The following is a 16,518-nucleotide window of genomic DNA, read 5'->3' as shown; positions in this document are numbered from 1 at the left end:
CAATGTTTGTCTTGGAATGTTGGATTCCTTAATGATTTCCGAAATGGAATGTCCTATGCGCCTAGCTATAACAACCGTTCTGCATTCGAAGTCTGTTAATTTTGTCATGAGACCGTAATCGCGTCAGAAACCTTTTCACAGGAGTCACCTGCGTGCAAATGACAGGTCTGCCGCCTGCCGAGGTGACCGAGCGGTTCTAGGCGCTACAGTCTGGAACCGCGCGACCGCTACGGTCGAGGTTCGAATCCTTCCTCAGGCATGGATGTGTGTAATGTCCTTAGGTTGGTTAGTTTAAGTAGTTCTAAGTTCTAGAGGACTGATGACCTCAGAAGTTAAGTCCCATAGTGCTCACAGCCATTTGAACAGCTCTGCCAATGCAGTGCCTTTTGATACCTTGTGTAAGCAATATTACTGCCACCTGTACATACATATTATACATATGTGTATATCCCTATCCTATGAATTTTGTCACTTCACTGACTATTAACATTAAGGACATAAAGCCCCTTTCTACTGATTACTCCATCTGTATAATGCTTTCTTTTTATTTATAAGCGTCTGTGTGACATCACATCTACCCCTTCCTTTGTATAAATGACAAACTCCATATAATTTTCCCAGGGTCCTGTGAGCTTTCTCAGGCTTCAATACAGATCTCTCAGTCATTTCAAGGACAGATGGTGCTGAGATTATAATAGTTCTCTTCCTTGGCAAAAGACGTAACTTTCTAAGAAAGTACACAAGAGAACTCCAGTCATTTTGACTTCTGCTCTGTATGAACACAGATATCCTGTATGGCCATGTCGTGTCTGGATTTTACTGCAATTTTGACATTCTTTATTGTTTTCCTATTTTTTTCGTATATTTCCATATTTTGTACATAAATGTACAAGTGTAGACTTGCTCTCGTTGCGTACATTTCCAGGTGTGGGTTGCTATTTTTTTCCATCCAGCTCTCGTGCAGAGTTCCAACATGCCAGGGTATCTATAAACTACACTTCTTTCAAATTTCCATAGATATAACACCAGATGCCAAAGCCAACCACCCCACTCTAAAACAGACGCACATACGTGGTCTGCTGTGGGGGCTGTGTTGATGTTACTGTGTTGTAAACACTTGAATAGCTCAGTTACGCTATTTTGTGTGTTGACGCCCCATGGGGCCCTTATCCTATCTCCCAGATCTACTGTGTGTGGATCCATTTCTGACCACTACCCTGGATCACACATGAATGGATCCATACTGAACATTATTCTGGAATATTCTGCAGCTAAGTCTACCTTGGACATTATGGGACATGTGTGTTATGAATCCATCATCAGCAACATAGCATACCTGTCCTGAGTGGATACAACTTTTGGGCACTCATTTGAACCAACTGTAGATAATCTTGGATGTGGAATTCACTGGGTTATTTCTTTGTGTATTTGAAAAAAATTAGCTGTGGCTTCATGACTTCAATCACATACACATTTGGCACATATATTGCACACATCATCCCCTATCTCTCTCTCTGTCCACCCCTTCCTCATCTCATCACTGTGTCCATCTCAACCTCTCATCTCCTTCCATATTCTCTCATCTCTTTGCCCATCTCCTTCTGCTTGGCTCCTCCTATGCCCTCTCTCCCTTCCAATCTCCTCCTCCAACCTCACTCCATGTCTGGCTCCACCTTCCCCCTCACTCCTTGTTCATATCCTTTTCCTCCTTCTCTCTGTTGACCTTTTTCTCCCTTCATCTCTCTGGAAACCTTGTCCTCCTATATCTACCTCTACATCTCCTCCTCCCGACTCTCTCTCTGTCACATTCCCTGTCTTTGTTCGCCTCCTCCATCCTGTCTCCCAACATATTTTCCCCCCTCTATACATATTCCTGTTTCCTGTCCATATCCTACACCCCCTCTTCCTGCCCATTATCCTCTTGCACCAACCTCATAGCTTCTGCATCTTCCCCTTCTCCCCATAACTCTGTACATCTCTTTCTTCAACTTTCTTTTTCTGTCCTCTCCTTGCCCCTCTCTCTCTCTCTCCATTTCCTCTGCTCTCTTCTGTGTGTGCATCTCCTCCTCAGACTCTCTCTGTTCATCTACTCTTCCTCTCTCTCTTTCTCCATCTCCTAGTCCCCCCTTTCTCTGTTCATCTGATCCTCTCCCTCTCTCCCTATCCACCTCCTCCTGCTTTTTCTCTATCCATATCCTTCTGTCCCCTCTTGCTATCCATTCTCTCTTATTAATCCCCTCACTCTGTCCCAACACTCCTTTGTCCCTTTCTCCCTATCCATCCCTTCATGCCCAATCCCCCTTATACATCCTCTCTTGCCCCCTCTCCCTGTTGATGTCCTTTTCCCTTCTTTTTGTTATCCATCCCCTCATCCCTTCCCTTTTCTTATCCCCCTCTGATGCCTCCCCTGTGTCCATTCCCTCAGATACCCATCTCAACACTCACCCAGCCACATTCATCCACATGTGTTCCTCTGCAAAGCCTGTCGATAAAGCAGCCTGTACTAATCCCACAATATGACTGTCATGCAGGACAGAATAAACATCAGGTTAAAATTTTTAATTAAAACTGACTGCTAAAATAATTTATTTTTATATTGAAAGGTGACTAGTTTCGATATGTGTGAGATTCTTCATATGGCTGTTTGAGACAGAAGTTGATCTTCACACCTTCCCAGGGAAGTTTCTACTCCATGCCATGCTTGATTTTTCATTATAATTTTAGTAGTGCTTTTCAAACACTGTTATTTCCGTGAACAATGTTTCAAAAAATTTTATCTGCACATTTAGGGCTTTAAAACAGTTTTTCGCACCTGAACCATAGGCTGACCTGTAAAGCAGGTCGATACTATTCCCATACAATACATTTGTCATGCATCACAGCCTATATGGCAGGGGCAGAAAAAATAATTTTGCTGTATCTTTGCTCCTACTTCTGATAGTTGTGAAGTTTTCTGTTTGTGTGGCAAATTCAGTTGACATTGATCCAGGCATTTGGGAGGAGATGCCCATTACATACATACATATATAGACCAGCTTCTTCCCTGTGGCTTTGAACATGTATGGACTCAACACATATATTGCACACAATTTGTCCAGGTATGGTTTTGACATGTGTATTGCACACATATCGTCCTCCCACATGCTGTGTTCACCTCTTCCTCCTCCCCATCTCTCTGTAGGAGGTGGATGAAGAGATATAGGAAGAGGACTTGGATAGAGAGAGTGTGAGGATGAGAGGGACAGAGAGAGGGGCAAAGAGGGGACAGACAGAGGTGGAGGAGGAAATTTCAGTGAGAACTGGGAGGAGAGAGAGAGCAGTAGGCAGGTGGAAGTTATAGTGGAGTAGTGGGCATGTAGAGAAGGAAGAGGGGTAGGGAGAAGGACAGGAAATGAGGGAGTAGTATATGGTCAGAGGGAGGTGGAGTAAGTTAGAGAAAGGGCACTGAGGAGATGGACAAAGAGAGGAAGGAGGAGATCATGGAGAGTGGGGAGGAGGAGATGAAGAGGTAGATTTAGTAGGAGGACTTTGTCATATAGAGGGGGAAAGAGGTGAAGAGAAAGAAGAGGGAGGAGATGGATAAGGAATGAAGGGGGAGGTGGAGATCGACAAGGAGAGAGGGTGGAGGAGGTGATGGACAGTGAGAGAGCGTGGAGAAGACAGGCAGAGAGATAGGGAAGGAGGATATGGACAGAGAGAGAGAGGGAGGATAAGTAGGTGGACAGAGAGGGTGGAAGGAAATGGACAGATAGAGGTGGGAGGATGAGGTGGGCAGAGGGATGAGGTGAGGAGGAGGTGGACACAGAGAGAGAGAGTAGGTGATGTGTGCAGCATATGCATCAAATGTGTATATGAGCGAAGCTGAAGTTACATATCAGCACACGCTTTGCTGCAGAGTCAAAAATTCGTTCCAGTTGATACTTAGTTTGAACAGTCTTTTTCTTTTGAAAGACATGGCACATACAGTGCCTGGTAGGAATGATGATTATTGTCCACAAAGAAATTCTCAGATGGCATGAAATTTCTCAAGTATCTTGCGAAACGGAAAAGACTGGATTCTTGTTGAAATCTTCCTTTAATCTGACCTGGTGTGGATCCCATACATTCAAGCAGTACTCAAGAATAGACCCCACCAACATGCTTTACGTAATACTGGAATGTAGCATGTATCCCTGTTATTTAAGTAGTATTTCATAAATTTAAGTAAATGGCATGCAATCGTTGGTATATTAAGGGACTACAGACTCTGTACCTGAATGAAGAAATATTTTGATTGTTAAACCTACTCTAAATCCATGGTGTGATGAGACTGAGGCTGTGGTGAAAATATTTAAAATCAACTGCCTTTGTTCACAGTAGTGGACTGCTTCTCACAATTACTGACACAGGAATGAAAGAACAAATGTTCCAGAATCCTTGCATAAACATTACATTAGTATTATTCATTATTGTCCAAAAAAATCGGTAGAAGCTAGTCAGGTCACTTGTACTATTAATGCAATTCTCGGCACTAATAACTAAAATTTTGTGGAGAATACTGCTCTGTGCCAGACTCATTATGGCGCATTTGTACTATGCAAACATCTCAACACATGTGATACTCTGAGGATTATTTCTGCAAACTGCAGTTGGAGAAGATGGGTGATACCTCACCACACAGCCATAGTGATTTAGGTCTGACATAAAGTTCTCACACAAGTTTATTTGAATTCTTGGATGCTAAACAGGTCGACAAATCAGGAGGATAATTCTCTCACAATATGCAATCTAGTAGAGCACTGTGCAAGATAGGGAGAAAGAAACTGTTTTTTGCACCTGACATGTAGGCTGCCCCACAAAGCAGATCGATGAAGCCATCTGATACTACTCCAAGGATGCAGTAGAGTGCAGATTACGCACTGGGGTTGAAAAACTGTTTCTTACCACTGACTTGTAGGCTGCCTTGCGAAGCAGGTAGCTGAGGCAGGCCAAAACTACCCCAACTCAACAAGCCTATCATGCAGGACAGTTTACACTTCAGACACGGATTAATTTTTTGCCCTCATCTTCCTTCCAATGGAACCTAGCAGATTCTAACTCCACACGGATGACACTTGTGAAGTGTGCTATTTCTGTGCCAAATTAGGTTGAAATCGATCCTTGAATTTAGCGGGAGATCCCAGAACTCTGATCCTGTTCTTACTTTAGTCTTCCTAATGTCAACAAAAGTTCCGCATGATTAGCTTTAGTATAAAGTCCGCAAACCTCAAATACATAATTTTACTAAGGCAGAGACACAATCTTGTATATGAGACTGAGCTGCGTAAAAATCAAACGTCAGTGCCTAGAAACTTAACGTGACTGACATATAGTAGGCTTCTCAGTCGCAAACCAATTTTCAAGTAAATTTCCGAAAATCTTCAATATTATTGTGATTTTCTCTTAACAACTTCTTACAGAAACCATTACACTATAGTAATATTGCCAGGTATTCAACATTAATAACTTATACATAGAAATTCCACCTGTTTGTCGATAAATCTGAACATGAACTGATTACATATTTTATTAAAATGTACAATTTTTAAATCTTTTTGGTTCAGTTATTCATGTAGGGTCGGGTGAATCGCTTCTGGAGGTCTTCTTTGGTAACTGGCTGCCCTTTTAACGTCAATGTTGAACCAGCAAAGAGCGCAGCCTGACGATGGAAAGACTGATCCTTCTGCTACCGCCATGCCGTCCACTTGAGCCATGAACCAAAAAACAGAACAAACATCTCTTACAGTATCACATTTTAAATACAATAGACATTTTTTTTCATTTCTACATAGTTAGAGAACTTAGACCGTTTACAGTCCATGTGTTGAGTGACGAATATTGCTCGATGGTTCAGGGTACTAATCACTGTATCATCACAGAAGTTGTTAATTGTGGTGTCGAGCGGGTAACAATTGCATTGTCATCTTTCACAGCATAAAGAAACCTCTTACTAATGGAGATTAGTTTCAACGTTCATTTCAGTACACCACACATGAAGGAAATTATCTGTTTCTGCGTTTGTTTCTGCAGCAAAAATACAACTGGCCCCTTTAACCATGTATCTTGCCATCCTTGGGATGGCTTGTGTGCCTCAGTGATACAGATAGCCGTACCGCAGGTGCAACCACAGATATTTGTTGAGAGGCCACACAAACGTGTGGCTCCTGAAGAGGGCAGCAGCAACCTTTTCAGACGTTTCAGGGGCAACAGTCTGGATGACTGACTGATCTGGTCTTGTAACATCAACCAAAATGGCGTTTCTGTGTCGACTGCTGTGGGAGTCTGCAAACAAGGAAGGAGAGATGATGCGATGACTGGTGGCAGGAATCCAAGATGATCTGTACATATCACATGCTGACCGATATAACACTTTATTTCTAAAACAAAGAGAACCATAACTTAACTTGATCCCTGTGCTTCCTACACACAGGTACTTTATTCCCTATTACTACACACAGAATGTAGGATAAGAAACGTCTTTCCATTACTCAGTACTGATGTTCTCGAAATCCGCAAGCGAGCTGAGCTGACCAGCAATGGGTAGGTGGGTAAGTCAGCACCGACAGCGGGCGCTGAACTCTGTCTTTCTGGAGGTGTGGTGACGCACGCTCTTTCCACTGGCCTGCAGGTCCACGTCTTCTTGATGCTGTTTAGCGGCGTTGCGCTGGTCGGTGTGCAGTCGATGCTTCAGGAGTGCACAGCGCTGCTGCGCTGGTAATGCAAACGGCTGAAAGCAAGGGAAAACTACAGCTGTAATTTTTCCCGAGGGCATGCAGCTCTGCTGTATGGTTACTTGATGATGGCACTTTCTTGGGTAAAATATTACGTAGGTAAAATAAACCTATATCGGATATCCAGGCAAGAACTGCTCAGGAGGATGTCGTCATTAGAGGAAACAAAACTGGCGTCCTACGGATCATGGAATATTAGATCCCTTAATTGGGCAGGTGAGACAGAAAATGTGCAAAGGGTAATAGATACAATGGGGATTAGCCACGTTCGGTTGCAGGAGTGACAGGACTCATGGCCAGGTGAATACAGGGCTATAAATAAAAAATTAAATAGTGGTAATGCAGTTACGGGTTTTATAATTAATAACAAAATAGGAAGCCATGTAAGCTACTATGAACAGCGTAGTGAATGCATTATCGTAGCCAAGATAGACACAAAGCCCACGTCTACTACAGTTTTATATTCCAACTAGCTCCACGGATGATGAAGAAATTGAAGAAATTTATGCTGAAATAAAGGAAATTATTCAGATAGTTAAGGGAGACGAAAATTTAACTGGGAGACGAAAATTTAACTGTGATAGGGGACTGGAAATCGATAGTACGAAAAGGACGAGAGGGGAAAATATTAGATAAATATAGGCTCGAGAAAAGCCGTGAAACAGAAAGCTGCCTGGTAGAATTTTGCACACAGCATAATTTAATCATCGCTAACACTTGGTGTGAGGATCATAAAAGAAGGCTGTGTACGTGAGAGAGACCTGGAGACCCCAGAATGTTTCAGATTGACTATATAATTGTAAGATAGAGGTTTCGGAAACAGATTCTAAATTGCAAGAGATTTCCCGGGATACATGCGGACTGACTACAACCTATTGCTTTAGATTAAAACTGAAGAAATCGGGAAAAGTAAGAAATTTAAGAGATGAGACCTGGATAAGCTGAAAGAACCAGTGGTTGCTAAGAGTTTCAAGGGAAGCAATAGGCAACGCTCGTCTAAAAAAGGGGAAAGAAGTATAGTAGAAGATGAGTGGTAGCTTTAAGAGATGAAATAATGAAGGTAATATGAATCAAACAGGCAAAGAAACAAGGCCAAGTACAAATCTTTGGGTAACACAAGAGATATTGAATTTAATTGATGCAAGGAAAAAATGTAAAAATGTAACAAATGAAGCAGGCGAAAGGGAATATAAACGTTTAAAAAATCCGATTGACAGAAAATACAAAATGGCTAAGCAGGAATGGCCAGAGTCTAAGGATTTAGCACACTATTTCGCTAGGAAAAAGGTAGATATCTCCCATAGAGAAATGAAAGAAGCCTTTAGGGAAAAGAGAAGCAATTGTATGAATATCAAGAGCTCAGGTGGGAAAGCCGTAGTAATAAAAGAAGGGAAAGCTGAAAGGTGGAAGGAGCATGTAGGCAGTCTATACAAGGGACATAAACTAGAAGGCAAAATTATAGAAATGGAAGAGTACGTAGATCAAGATGAGATGGAAGATATAATACTGGGAGAACACTGAACACTGAAAGACCTAAAACGAAACAAGGCCCCGTGAGCAGATTACAATCCGTCCCGTCAAAACTACAGATAGCCTTGGGAGAGCCATTCATGACAAAACTCTTCCAACTGGTCTGCAAGATGTATGAGACAGGCGAAATACCCTCAGACTTCAACAAGAATCAAATAACTCCAATGCCAAAGAAATCAGTTGCTGACATGTGCGAAAAACCCCAAATCTGTTTAGTAAATCGTGGTTCCAAAATACTAACACGAATTCTTAACAAAAGGATGGAAAAATTGGTAGAAGCCGACGTCGGGTAAGATTGGTTTGGTTTCTGGAGAAATGTAGGAGCACGCGAGACAAAATGACCCTATGACTTATCTTAGAAGACAGGTTAAGGAAAGGCAAACATACGTTTACAGCATTTGTAGACTTAGAGAAAGTCGACTGGAATATTCTCTTTGAAATTCTAAAGGTAGCAGGGGTACAATACAGGGAGCGAAATGCTATTTACAACTTGTACAGAACTCAGGTAGCACTTATGAGAATCGAGACGTGTTTGAGAAGGAAGTTTATAGCCTATTATGGGTTGTAGCCTATCCCTGACGTTATTCAATACGTATATTGAAAAACTAGAAAAGGGAAAGCAAAGAAAAATTTTGAGTAGGAATTAAGTTTCAGGGAGAAGAAATAAAGACTTTGACGTTCGTCGATGACATTGTAATTCTGTAAGAGACAGGAAACGAAAGAGTAGTTGAATGGAATGGACGGTGCTTTGAAAGTAGAATACAAGAAGAACATCAATGAAAGCAAAACAAGGCTAGTGAAATATAGTCGAATTAAATCAGGTGATGCTGAGGGGATTAGATTAGTTCTGCTATTTGAGAAAATAACTGATGATGGTCAAAGTAGGGAAGATATAAAATTTAGACTAGCAATGGCAAGAAAAACTTTTCTGAAGAAGAGAAATTTGTTAACATCGAATATGGAATTAAGTGCTATAAAATCTTTGCCGAAGTGTAGCGAAGTATGGAAGTGAAACATGGACGATAAACAATTTACAGAAAAGGAGAATAGAAGCTTTCGAAACGTGGTGCTATAGAAGAATGCTGAAGATTATATGGGTATATCACGTAACTAATGAAGACGTACTGAATATAATTGGGGTGACAAGAAATTTGCGGCACAACTTGACCAAAACAAGGGATCAGTTGACAGGACATAGTCTGAGACCTCAAGGAATCACCAGTTCAGTACTGGAGTGAAGTGTGGGGGGTAAAAATCGTCAAGGGAGACCAAGAGAGGAATACAGTAAGTCGACTGAGAAGGATGTTGGTTGCAGCAGTTATTCGGAGATGAAGACGTTCGCACAGGGTAGAGTAACGTGGAGAGCTGCAACAAACCAGTTTTCGGACTCAAGATCATAGCAACACAACAAATTCAACTGGCGTGGATCCAGTAACTCATGTTGAAAGATATCGTCACTGGTTAAGGATACATATTTGTGAACCTTCAACATCGCAGTGCGTCAGCAATCGTTGGTTAATATATTAAAAAACTAAAAACCCGCCTCGATTGCGAAAAAAGCACCTAGTGTTACGTGTTATTGTTGTTCTGAAGAAGGTGTAGTTATCTACGCCGAAAACTGGGTTAACACTTAACACTAGGTGCTTTTTTCGCAATCGAGGCGGGTTTTTAGTTTTTTAATATAGTTTTTTAAAATATATTTGTAGCTCCTCAACCTTCCATTCTGACAGGATACAACAAGCACGTGGGTGAACTGATCGAATGGATCAAAATGTAAATCAATACAGGATAAATGTCTGTAACGAAGATAGTCCCATGCTCTTTTCGATTGGTTGTTTGATGTCACTGTACACAATGTGTGGAAATTCTGTCGCACAAATAGAAATACAATGTCTTATGTAAGTTTTCAAAAAGAAGTTATGAAAGCATACATGTGGACGAATACGACACCAGTGAAAGGGCCTGGACGAAACCTGCACCCCAGTACCGACACAGGTGAGCTCCGATTTGATGCAACGAAACAACTGATAGCGGAAACACACGACCCAAAAGAAGACGATGTGTTGTAACAATATAAAACATCAGATCATAAGCAGTGCAACAAATGTAATATGGGACTGTGCGCTGTTTGTTTTACTGATTGTAACACCAAGTAGGCCTTAGTTGTTTAAATTTTAATTTATTTTTTTACGCGTGTTCAATTTTTTTCTTTGAGCACAAAATTCTGAAATCCCATTAGACAAATGTATGTTTTGCTCTCAGTAGCTCTTAGCATTACATGTATGGTACAGTACGCAGGGTGTATCAGAAAGAATCATACGATTTGTCACGACTGTATTTGTGAAACTAATAAACATATACAATGAATTTAGTTTTTTTTGAATGGGAAACTAAGAAAGTTTTTTTTCATACCTTTTGATATGTGTTCAATATGCCGCTCTTGAGATGCATGGCATGTCTCAATGCGGTATTCAAATTATTCCTACACTGCAGCTAGCATGTCTTGAGTTACAGCTTCCACAGCTGCTGTTACGCGATGTCTCAGTTCATTCATTGTTGTTGGTAACGGAGGCACATAAACGGAGTCTTTTATAAACCCCGACAAGAAATAATCACATACAATCAGGTCTGGTGACCTGGGAGGCCAGTAATGTAAGGCTGAATCATTTGGTCCATTGTGACCTATCCAACGTTCAGTAATGGTTAATGGCTCTGAGCACTATGGGACTTAACTGCTGAGGTCATCAGTCCCCTAGAACTTAGAACTTCTTAAACCTAACTAAGCGAAGGACATCACACACATCCATGCCCGAGGCAGGATTCGAACCTGCGGCCAGACTGTAGCGCCCAGAACCGCTCGGCCACAACGGCCGGCTAACGTTCAGTAATCCTTTGATTTAAAAATTCTCGCACTTCCAGATGCTATTGGGTCGGTGCCCCATACTGTTGGTAAATGAAGGCATTCGAATCAGTCTCCAACTGCGGGAAAAGAAAGTTCTTAAGCATGTCGCGATATGTGCTTCCTGTAACAGTGTCCTCGGGATAGGAAAATGAAGTGTATACCTTTTCCCCTGGAACTGAAAAAACACATTACGTTTTGGAGAGTTCCTCTCATGTTTTACAACTTAATGTTGTTGTTCCGTACCCTGTATTCTCACATTATGACGGTTCACCTTTCCATTTAAATGGAGTGTTACCACGTCACTAAACAGTAAGCGAGGAAGAATACTGTCATTCTCCATCTTGCCGAGGACAAAATTATAGAACTCCACGGGTTGTTGTTTGTCACCTTCACGACGAGCTTGCAGCATCTGAATTTTGTATGGTTTCATGTGTAAACGACGACGCAACACACGCCCGACGGGCGCCGGGGGCATCTTGAGCTGCCGAGCTGCACGGCGAACGGATTTCTGCGGACTGCATGTGAAACTATGGTTGATGTTTCGGACACTCGGCGACACCCCGGCGATTTGGCTTTACACAAACAACCTGTTTCTTGGAATTGTTCATGCCATCGCCTAATGCTCTGTGCCGTAGGAAAACCCACATCATACCTAGTTTGAACGTCTCGGTGAACAGTTATTACTGCCCAGCACTGCGCAGTACGTAGGGCAGAAAACGCTTTCTGTTGTCCCAACACAAGTTTTACTACAACTGAAGTGGGCGCACACGGCTGCTACCTGGCGGGAACCGTGTAAAACTCGAGAGTTTGCTCTTTCCAACAGTACGTCGTTCATGCACGTATCTCAAACAACATAATAGCTATCTTTTTTTTTTAATCGGATGATTCTTTTTGATACGTCCTATATTATATTAAAACTGTGTGGGTAAAAATGGCTTCTCACTTTAAACACTCGTTTTCTATTGTACCAACGAGGGTAAAAGTAATAAATGTTGAAAAAATTAAAAAGCAATTCGGGCAGTAATGGGCTGTAAAACCCGCCCTCGCTATTAAAGAGAGTGAGCACTGATGCCGGTTAGTTACTTATGTAGATATCTTCCCCAGCGGAGCACGCTAGTTAAACTTTGTGGAGTGGAGTCAATAAACGCTCATTTTCGGCCCAGCAATGGGTCAATAGGTGGGGGTAATTATATAGCTTCCTTAATTATTGGCAGGGATGATCAGCTATGAAATGAATTTCAAAGTCGCAACACTTCCTGAGTTTATTACCACAAGTTGATTTGGTTAGAAGTTACTCCGGATGCGACGACAGTAATAATAATCATAAGACAACAAAAAATTGAAGCTGGCAAAGTTCAGGACGGGAAGTACTGTGATGGTAAGATCAGGTCTGTAACACAGTAAGTTTTAGGAGACTCAAATTGACGACTCGACAGCAGCGCTTGGAGTATAAGTGACGTTGCTGCGCAACTTCGGCAGCCCCAGTGGACAGGCAGAGCCTAACTGCGAAATTATTGGCTGTTATCAGATTCAACGCGGCCTGTACCGCCGGTGCTGCCCGTGAATCTCACCAACGCCGGAGTCTGAATGCGCTGGCTGCTGGAGGCGGCAGTGGCTCGCTATGCGCGGCTCTGTGGGAGCGGCCGCTAGCCACGCCTGCGCCGGTAGTGTTGCGACGGCAAAGCGCCTCAGCTGCGTGCCAAACCGAAAGCGTCTCTGCGGAGTGTAAGACGCGAACTGATCCTGCTCCAAAGAGAGCACAAAGTGCCCCCGCTGCAAGGAGAGCCTCAAATCATTCTACTCATAGAATTTCCAGGGTGAAGTTAAAAGTGTAGAGCGCGTCAGGTCTGCGAACGTTTCCGTGCCTCAAGCAGCAACTATTAATCAGAAAGTGACATATCTGTTCCACCAATGAAAACATTGGGGAGACGCCTCTGTAATCCCACGCACACAGGAAAAGTGCGGGGCTTCGATTCAAGTGTACTCAACCCTTCTTCCAGAAACGTGCGTCTAAAAATCAATCCAGCCAATCCAGGGTGGTTCAATGATCGTGACCGGGCGAAATATCTAACGAAATAAGCATCAAACGAAAAAACTACAAAGAACGAAACTTGCCTAGCTTGAAGGGGGAAACCAGATGGCGCTATGGTTGGTCCGCTAGATGGCGCTGCCATTGGTCAATCGGATATCAACAGCGTTTTTTAAAAATAGCAACCCCCATTTTTTATTACATACTGGTGTAGTATGTAAAGAAATATGAATGTTTTAGTTGGACCACTTTTTTAGCTTTGTGATAGGTGGCGCTGTAATAGTCACAAACATATGCCTCACAATTTTAGACGAACAGTTGATAACAGGTAGGTTTTTCAAATTAAAATACCGAACGTTGGTACCTTTGAACATTTTATTCCTGTTTTTCCTATGTGATAATACATGTACCTTTGAAAACTTACCTTTTCTGAGAACGCATGCTGCTACAGCGTGATTACCTGTAAATACCACATTAATGCAATAAATGCTCAAAACGATGTCCGTCAACCTCAAAGCATTTGGCAATAGGTGTAACGACATTCCTCTCAGCAGCGAGTAGTTCGCCTTCCGTGATGTTCGCACATGCATCGACAATGCGCTGACGCGTGTTGTCAGGCGTTGTCGGTGGATCACGGTAGCAAATATCCATCAACTTTCCCCAAATACATCGCCATTCTGTCATGCAGTGAAACATCTTGCAGTAACATCGGTAGAACATTACGTAGGAAATCCGCATACATTGCACCATTTAGATTGCCATCGATAAAATGAGGTCCAATTATCCTTCCTCACATAATGCCGCACCATACATTAACCCGCCAAGGTCGCTGAGGTTCCACTTGTCGCAGCCATCGTGGATTTTCCGTTGCCCAATAATGCAAATTATGCCGGTTTACCTTATTGCTGTTCGTGAATGACGCTTCGTCGCTAAATAGAACGCGTGTAAAAAATCTGTCATCGTCCCGTAATTTCTCTTGTGCCCAGTTGCAGAACTGTAGACGATGTTCAAAGTCTTCGCCATGCAATTCCTGTTGCATAGAAATATGGTACGGGTGCAACTGATGTTCACGTAGCATTCCCAACACCGACGTTTTTGAGATTCCCGATTCTCGCGCAATTTGTCTGCCACTGATGTGCGGATAAGCCGCTACAGCAGCTAAAACACCTACTTTGACATCATTTGTTGCAGGTCGTGGTTGCCGTTTCACATCTGGCTGAAGAATTGCTGTTTCCTTAAATAACGTCACAATCCGGAGAACGGTCCGGACACTTGGGTGATGTCGTCCAGGATACCGAGCAGCATACATAGCACACGCCCGTTGAGCAATTTGATCACAATAGCCATGCATCAACACGATATCGACCTTTTCCGCAATTGGTAAACGGTCCATTTTAACACAGGTAATGTATCACGAAGCAAATACCGTCCTCACTAGCGGAATGTTACGTGATACCGCGTACATATACGTTCGTGACTATTACAGCGCCATCTATCACAAACTGAAAAAAGTGGTCCAACTAAAACATTCATGTTTCTTTATGTACTACACTAATATGTACTAAAAATGGGGGTTCTTATTTTAAAAAGCGCAGTTGATATCCGTTTGACCTATGGCAGCGCCATCTAGCGGGCCAACCATAGCGCCATCTGGTTTCCCCCTTCAAGCTAGACGAGTTCCGTTCTTTGTAAATTTTTCGTTTCATCGTTATTTCGTAAGATATTTGGCCAGGTCACTATCAATGGACCACCCTATATATGGCGCCCTTTGCGCACTATTTCGTACTGTGGGACCATAATATGAGAAAAAAGAAAAGAAAAGGGAAGAATGTGGGGTTGGACGCCGAAAAGGCCTCCGAAGCGGGTGACCGTCATTCCCACGCCCGCCCTCGTATTTTAGAAAGCTTTCAAGACCGACATATCTCCTACAAAGTTTTAATAATGGCTTAAATACTGTCGATGTTATTTACCAAATCCTCCTGCTATAATAGAAAATTTTTGCGAACGTTCGTAGCGGAAAAGTCTTTCCAGAAAGCCGATAGAGCACAATGCACTGCTGTCTGCACCGTCCCTCCTGCCCCTCCGTGAGACCGACGCACACCAGCGTCGACTGGAACGAATTTTCTATTGGACTGTCCTCGCTCCTCTGCAGCTGATGCAGCACGCAGAAATTGTCTTGGTCTACGTCTAGTATACGCAGTGGAGTATCCACAAGAGTCTAGATGGAAGAAAACAAGGAAAACATCAACGTAGTCAGAGTTGTTGTATTGCAATTGAAAATAAACCTCTGTTTCCCCACTCTCGCATATTTTGATCCAGCACCCGTCGGCCATCTCGTTTGCCAGTCGTGTACTGTCCACGTGCATAATTGTTTCCAGCGTCCTCGCTGGCAGCTTTGCTTGGGAAGAAGTTCGAGGGCGCTGGCGTGCTGAAAAGTAATGCCTACGAATTTGTGTGTGGAACCTCTGAAAGCTTCTTAAATAAAACGAACATTATAAACATTCTACCTCATTTTACACCATGCCTACATATCTGCAGCCCTCTGCCGCTAGAGGGCTCCGGTTTGTAGCGTGCAAGGTTGTGATGAGTACCGTTATCGCGTCGGTGCGTGAGAAACAGCGTGCTGCAATCATGTTTCGAATTCGAAGAGCTCGTCCGTACATGGGCCACCCTATGCTTCACCATGACAATGCCAGAGCACACACGAGTGCTGCGACGCCTCTAACAACCCGACGACTTGGATTCTCTGTCATCGACCATCTTCCATACACGCTCGACTTGGCCCCATCGCATTTCCATCTGTTTTCAGAACTTAAACAACCCGTTTGAGGACTTCACTTTGACAGGGACGAATAGGTGAAGTTGTGCCTCTGTCAACAAAGCCAAACATTCTACAGTGTGAGATGTTCCATGGCCTCTTTTATTTGTCACCTCTCATTTTCATCCATTTTATTAATGTTTTATGTCATTGTACAGTGGTAACAGGACGCATAAGGTTATTCTAATGAGAGTATTTGTACTAAGAGCTCAAAATACTTTTCACTTGATTCCCATGCATGTTGGGTTACTTCCCTGGGTGGCCTGACGTCTTTGGAGTGTAGCGTGACAGCAATTTTTCCTTTGGAGTGCAGGGTGGAACCACTTCGAACCGAAATTTGAACATGGTCCGAAGCAGCAAACTTTCTACTTTTTCAGCCCTCCTCTTTAACGCCCTCTGGTGGCATGATTATGGGAGAGGTGTAACATTAACACGAGCGTGTATAAGACGCCAAGCGTTCCTCCAACCCCCCCCCCCCCCCCTCGCACCC

At 42.9% G+C, this 16,518-nt stretch overlaps 1 long non-coding RNA gene across 1 annotated transcript in view; it reads right to left on the bottom strand.

Annotated features, from left to right (window-relative positions):
- Positions 1-6,449: 6,449 nt before the first annotated feature.
- The window catches only part of LOC126268139 (uncharacterized), a 35,252-nt gene continuing 25,183 nt past the window's right edge, over positions 6,450-16,518 (bottom strand). The window contains exon 3 of the long non-coding RNA XR_007549100.1: positions 6,450-6,745. This is a non-coding gene — a long non-coding RNA (uncharacterized LOC126268139). The remainder of the gene's footprint in view (positions 6,746-16,518) is intronic.

This window comes from Schistocerca gregaria, chromosome 4, assembly GCF_023897955.1.
Source record: "Schistocerca gregaria isolate iqSchGreg1 chromosome 4, iqSchGreg1.2, whole genome shotgun sequence".
Classification (NCBI taxonomy): Eukaryota; Metazoa; Arthropoda; class Insecta; order Orthoptera; family Acrididae; genus Schistocerca; species Schistocerca gregaria.
Note: the sequence above shows the minus strand (reverse complement) of the source record. Positions and strands in the feature narration are given on the sequence as shown.